The sequence below is a fragment of the Anser anser genome, assembly GCF_964211835.1.
Source record: "Anser anser genome assembly, chromosome: 27".
In the NCBI taxonomy this organism is placed as follows: Eukaryota; Metazoa; Chordata; class Aves; order Anseriformes; family Anatidae; genus Anser; species Anser anser.
Genome location: NC_139748.1, coordinates 3648971 through 3655093, shown reverse-complemented (window position 1 = coordinate 3655093; position 6123 = coordinate 3648971).

Genomic DNA, 6123 nt, shown 5'->3' with positions numbered 1-6123 from the left:
CGGGGAGGAGGCAGCGGTGGGGCTCCGGGGGTCCCACGGTGCCCGTGGCCGGTGGAGAGACCCCGCTGCCAGCATCCCCTGCGCCTGCTGGAAAGGCTCCCAGGGGGTGACACGGGCTTGGTGCGGAGCCCACACGGGCAGGGGACACCCAGAGAGCACACAGGCACCTCCCGCAGGGGACACCCTGGGCACATCCTCGCTGGAGGGAGCGGTCACATCGCCGCGGGCTTCGTGTGAGCAGCCTGGGCTTGGCCAGAGCTCTTTCAGGGTACCCAGCTGGGCAGCCTGCCCTTTCCCCAGGACCAGCCGAGCCGTCCGCTCGGGGTAAATGCTGGAAGGGAGCCCAGGAGGCCACCACCCGTGCCTCAGTGTCCCTGCAGCCCCGGGCTTGGTGATACAAGCAGGGACCAGGGCAGGGGGAGGAGCAGCGTGAATGAGGTGGAGATGGGGAGAAAGATTTATCTTCCCAAAAGCACCCCGCTGCAAAAGGGCATCACATCCTTGATCCGCCACCAGCTCAGGCTGTCCCCGTTCACTCCCCCTTTGTGCTCTGCAGGTATTTTAGCAGCCCCCAGACTTTTGCCCCCCAGTCCCCATTCCCGCACCGTGTTTCTCCCGGTGCCTCGTGCTCACCTGGTGCGTTTTCCTGCCTCCTGCCCCGTGGCTGCACGTCCCCTCACACACGGGCAGCGACACCCAGCACCCAGCCCGGCTGCATCCCAGCAAGGCACGGGCTTGCATCGGCACCGGGGCGCCACTAATTAATTACCTGGAGGAAAAAAAAAAAAAAAAAGGCAAAAAAATTGAATAATTGAAACTTTTCAGGTCGGAGGTCTCCAAACCCAGCTCCCTGGGCTGCGTGGCTCTGCCCCAGCCCCCCGGGGGGACGCAGCCCCCTGCAGGGGGTGCAGGATGCTCGCTGCCCCCTGCCCTCCCCGCTCCCCCCCGGGGGCTCCGCTCAGGGCCCGGGGAGGCTCCGGGGGCTGCGGCCACAGGGGGCCCCCGGCAGCCGCCGAGCGACCGGAGGCTCGGGGGGGGGGGAGGGGGCTCATAGGGAGGGGACCCACCCAAGGGTGCTGGGGCAGGGTGGGGGCCCCTCACCCCAATTAGCCCGTTAACCCCTTCCTGCCCGCAGCAGGGCCAAGTGGATGCGGTTTTAGGGGTAGGAGCCCCGTCACCCTCGCCTCGGCTGGCACCGGCGCAGCCTGAGACACCTTGGGGCATCGCGGTGCTGTGTCCTGGCTGTGGCCAGCCCCTGAGAGCTCGGCAGCAGCTGAACCACGCTCTGCAGCCTGCGAAGCGGGGTCCGAGCTGGGTGTGCCCACAGCTCCGAGGGCAAGGCACCCGCTCGCTGGGTGCTACCACCGAGGGTGCAGCCGCTGGCCTGGAGAAAAGCCCCCCCCCGGCAAGCTGCTGTGTGGTTTGGGGTGCGCTGGAGGCTTCTAGGAACCATCTCCAGGGACTTGCTGGGGCCAGCAGGGAACCGGGGCACAGCCAGCATCATTCCCATCGCCTCTCACCGCCTGGCACCGGCCATGTGCCCTGCCGAAGTGCCGCAGAGCAAAGCCACAAACCCTCCAGGGCCACCATCTCCCAGTCCCCAAACTCCAGCCCTGGGGTCCTCCCTGCTGTTTTCTGCCCCCACTGTCTCGGGGTATTTGAGGACCTCTGAGCCATCCCATTCCCAGCTGCCTGGGCTCCCCACTTTCACACCGTCCCATTCAGGGAGCAGCAGGACCCATGGGCTGTGACATCCCCGCTGCCCCTGCAGCATCCCCCCGTCCTCCAGCCCTGCGCGCTGGCCAAATCCCCGCCGTGCCAGCACCCGGGGCCTGCTGGCACCTTCCCCTGCCCAGCAAGGGGGAGGCAGGAGCCAGGAAATGCTGCGCCGGGAGCCAGGCGCTGCCGGTGACATCGGTGCCGGTCACAGGGACAATTCCCGCATGGCGTTGTGCAGCCCGCAGCTCCCTGAGGACTCGCATTCTCCGAGCGGGCACCGGCGCAGCGGGGCCGGGCGGGCTCATAACGGCCCCCTTTGTGCCGGCCGGGAGGAGAGGTGAAGCTTTGACGTCAGCCCGGGAGGAATTCCTTAATGCCATTCAGGCCTCCCTCGCCCGCCTCGCTAATTGCGTTTTATGTAATAGCTGCAGCTGGGCTCCCAGGCCGCCGCTGAGGGTGGGAGGAGGCAGGGTGAGGGGGCAGCGGGGGCCCAGCCGGGCCCGAGCCGCCAAAAATGGGGACCCCCATGGGGCGAGCGCCGCACCAGAGCCAGGGTGCCCTCCTCTGCCATGCTCTGCCTCGTGTGTGATCGCCGGTCAGCACGGCGAGCTGGCGAGAAGCAATAACGATAAATTGTTTGGGATCGAAGGGGTAATTGCACTTAACGGAGACGAATGAGGCGGTGATTCATCTCGCCAGCGTTATGCCAGCAGGTTTCCAGCTGCACAAGCTTGGTCAATAAAATAAAGTATTTGCTGGTGGAGCTCCCAGACGTCCCCACAGCATCCCCATTGCTCCGGGTGCCTCTCTGCGTGCCCAAGGAGTGCCCGAAACCGCACCGGAGGCTGCTCCCTCGTGCTGGGACCTGCCGAGCACCCGAGGCGCTCGCCTTGTGTTTCGGGATGCCGCTGGCGTTGCCTCGCCCCGATCTGTGCCACCCTGCTGCAAAAGCCCCGGCACAGGGGGACTCGGTGGCTCTGCCTGGCTCAGCAGCCTTCCTCCCGAGGAGGAGGAGGAGGAGGGGGTGCGGGGGCAGCTGGCAATCAGCAGTGGGAAAGACGGCGGGACCCCAGACATCCCCTCCCCCTGCCCGCTGGCTTGGCCAAGCTTAGGCTGTAAAAAGAAAGAGCTGGTACCAAGGATAACATGCTTTGCATTCCTGCGCTGTCTCCGGGGGAATTTCGCCTGATCTACATGAAAAATACTCGCTCCCCCCGAGGTCAAAGTGTCTGGAGGAAAAATTTCCGAGCGGAAAGGCTTAAAGCAGGGCGGAGGGGAGCCACCGCCGGCGGTCTGGGGCGCGCGGGTCTCACCCTGGCGCGAGCGTTGGTGGCTGTGCAGCCACAGCTGGTGACAATGCCACCGTGCTGGTGACAACGCCACCATGGCCAGCACCCACCAAGGCTCCAGGAATGGGTGATCGCAGCTGCCTGCGGCTCTGTCCTGCCGCCCTCGCCCCCATCCTGCTGCCCTCACCCTCTTGGTGCTGGGGGATTTCTGCCTTCTCCCACCTGCAGCCCCTCTCGGCTTTCCTGCAGCCGGGGAAACGGGACGATAACCATAAAAGCTTTGAATTCCCAGCCTGTGAAGTGTGCGGGCTTCCTCTCCCTTTCTTCTCCGCCGCCCTGATGTATCGCTCACACCTGCGCAGGCTGCGAGGGGACAAAACATCAAAAAAGCCACAAAGGCCGGGGGCTGCGGGGGGCTCGCCGCTGAGCCCGCATTCCTCCCCTGCCGCCCACTCGGGGCTTTCTCTTTCAAGCGTCCCCAGTGCATCGGGGTGCCCGTCCTGTGTGGGGCTGTGCTTTGGGGCAGGGAGCGAGGGGAATGGGGCAGCGGCGGGGAGGGAGCCGCTGCTGGCGCCGGGAGCCAAAAGCACTCAGCAAAGCCCCATTTCCTCTGAGTCACCGCAGCTGAAACCTCGACCCGTGAGCCCCAAATCTCACCGTGAGCTCATGCAGCCGCTGGCCCCAGTGGGAGCCGGAGCCGGGGGCAGGCAGCAGGGCGCGGGCGAGCTCCGGAGCCGCCTGCCCACGCCGTAACCCTGGTGCGGTGCCGGGAACCGGCTGGTTTCCAGGCTGTTGCAATCTGTCCTCGGGCTCTCGGGCAAGGCAGGCGGCTCTGCTCCTCAGAGGGGTGAGCAAATCCCCTCCGGGCGCTGCCGTCACCCTGCCGGCTGCGACTTTTCGCCCTCCCGGAGCTGCTGCCCTCGGCTGGAGGCTGGGGCCCGGCTGCACATCACCTGCGGGCTGCCCAAAAGTCACATCAGCACCCGTCGGCCTCGCCACGGGGCAGCTCCTGGTGACACTGGGCTCTGGAGCTGGTGTAGACCCAGCAGCTCGTGCCTGAGGATGGAGAGCACGGGGAAAGCACCGGGACTGCGCCCCAGCGAGCGCCGTGGTGCTGGGCACAGCACAGAACAGAGCCCCGCAGGATCCGGCCCCTCTTATGCTCATGGCCAAGCTAACGATTTAATTGCGCGTTTAATAATAAATACATTTCTGGGGTTGGGGGAAAGAAAGGCTTAGGGAAGAAAATGAAAAGGAATTTAATTAAGGGCAGTGCTGGGAATGTCTCTACCACAATAAAGATAAGAAGGATCAATTGCTTCTTCCTAGGATCAAAGAGAGGGCTGGAGGGGGGGGAAGCAGTGCTGTCGGGAGGGTACAAAGTACAGCGGAGGGAGGGGAAGGCAGGGAGAGAAAGGCACACAAGAGAAAGCAAAAGAGAGACAGCTAGATAAGATTAGAAAAATAATTGATGCTGCAGATCCCCAGGGGCCACCAGGACCCGCAGGTCGGCTGGGGCATGCTGGAGCTGATCCCTAGGAGGTGGGAGAGGGGGCTCCGTGCTGCCCCGTGCCCGGTGAGGGGAGGAACAGGGGCAAGGAGCTGAGGACTGGGGCCGCCGGTGCCGTCCCACCGCCATCGTGCCCTCACCGGCACCGCTGCGCCCAGCTCTGCCTGCTCCGCTTCTCGTTTGCGATGCAAAGCCTACAGCTTTCCCAGGCTTCGGGGTTGGCAAATCCTCCAGGCAGGAGCTCTGCAGATGGAAGCAGAGCTGGTGTGCCCCCCTCATCGCAGCTCTGCCCGACGTGATGCCTGTGGGACACAGAGAAGTGGGAGAAGTGGCTCTCACAGGCCACAATTACTACAAGGAGCGGTTCTGCACCTTGCTGTTGCAGCACGGCAGAAGGCTCAGGGTCACGTTTCCCCCTGGAGGCTCTCCGGTGGCCGGCAGCTCTGCCGTCCCCATCCCCATGCCCATGTCCCTGGGCACCCTGCCCCAGCACAGCCACCCTCCTCCGGCCCCTCGGCTGCTCGCAGAGCATCTCGCACAGCGCGGGGCACATCTGGGGCGAAGCCGTGACACAGCAGTGACTCAGGTGGCCCTGGGGACGCGGAGGTGTGCAACACCTTCTGTCACCGCCGCATCACCGCGATGGCATCCCCGCAGCATTGGGGCAGCCCGGGCAAGCATCCCTCTGGCTGGGCACGGCCCCAGTGTGCACGGGGAAGGCAGAGCCCGGCCAGGCTGCCCCCCAGCACCATGGGGTGCACGTCCTGGCCATCGGCCACCAGCTGCCACCAGCCCCCGGTGGCCTCTTCTGTCCCCTGCTCCAAGCCATGCTCAGCCCTTGTCTCAGAGGGGAAGGAGAGCTGGGCTGCGGGAACTGCAGGGGAGGGGGGTTCCCAGCCCGTCTGGTTGCCTACCCATGCAAAGAAGCACCCAGACAGGTTTTTGGGGAAGGGCTGGAGCTCTGGGTCCCAAATCTGGGAGGCTGGTGCCCAGCCAAGCAAGGCAGCTCGGCGGATCCAGCTAGGCACCGCTTTGCATCTTCAGGCACCCAAGTAACCGTGGGACTCCGATTTCTCCGGGTGTGAAACGGGGCCGCTGATACCCATCTACCTGCAGGACCCACCGCGGAGCTGCCAGGAGCCCTGATTCTTGCTCACGCTCTTTGCATAGGCTGGAACGTCGTTTTGCATGGGTTGGGACGCCCCTGCCACGTTAGAAGTTACCCGGAGCAGGTTTCCCTCCCGGCTGGGAACACTGCCCTGCATGTGAGCGGCACTGAGCCCGAACCCCCAGCCGCTGCCTCCGGAAAAACGGGCTCCATCCTCACCTCACCCGCTTTTGCAAGGAGCCGGAGCTGCGCCCTGAAAAAGCGGCTCAGCCGGCTCGGGTGGCAGCCTGGCAGCGAGACAGCACCGGGGTGGGACACGGCCCCGCCGAGCCCCGGTGCTCACCGCCCCGCAGCAGCCGGGCAGCCGAGCCAGCGGAGCTCGTTCGCCGCATCCACGCAGGAGCCCCGCCAGCGTTGCGCCTCCCGCGCCTGCTTTGCGCACACGGGAAGAGTTTGAGAAGCGTTTGGGGTTTCGTTGCCGTATGGCAGCTGTCCTT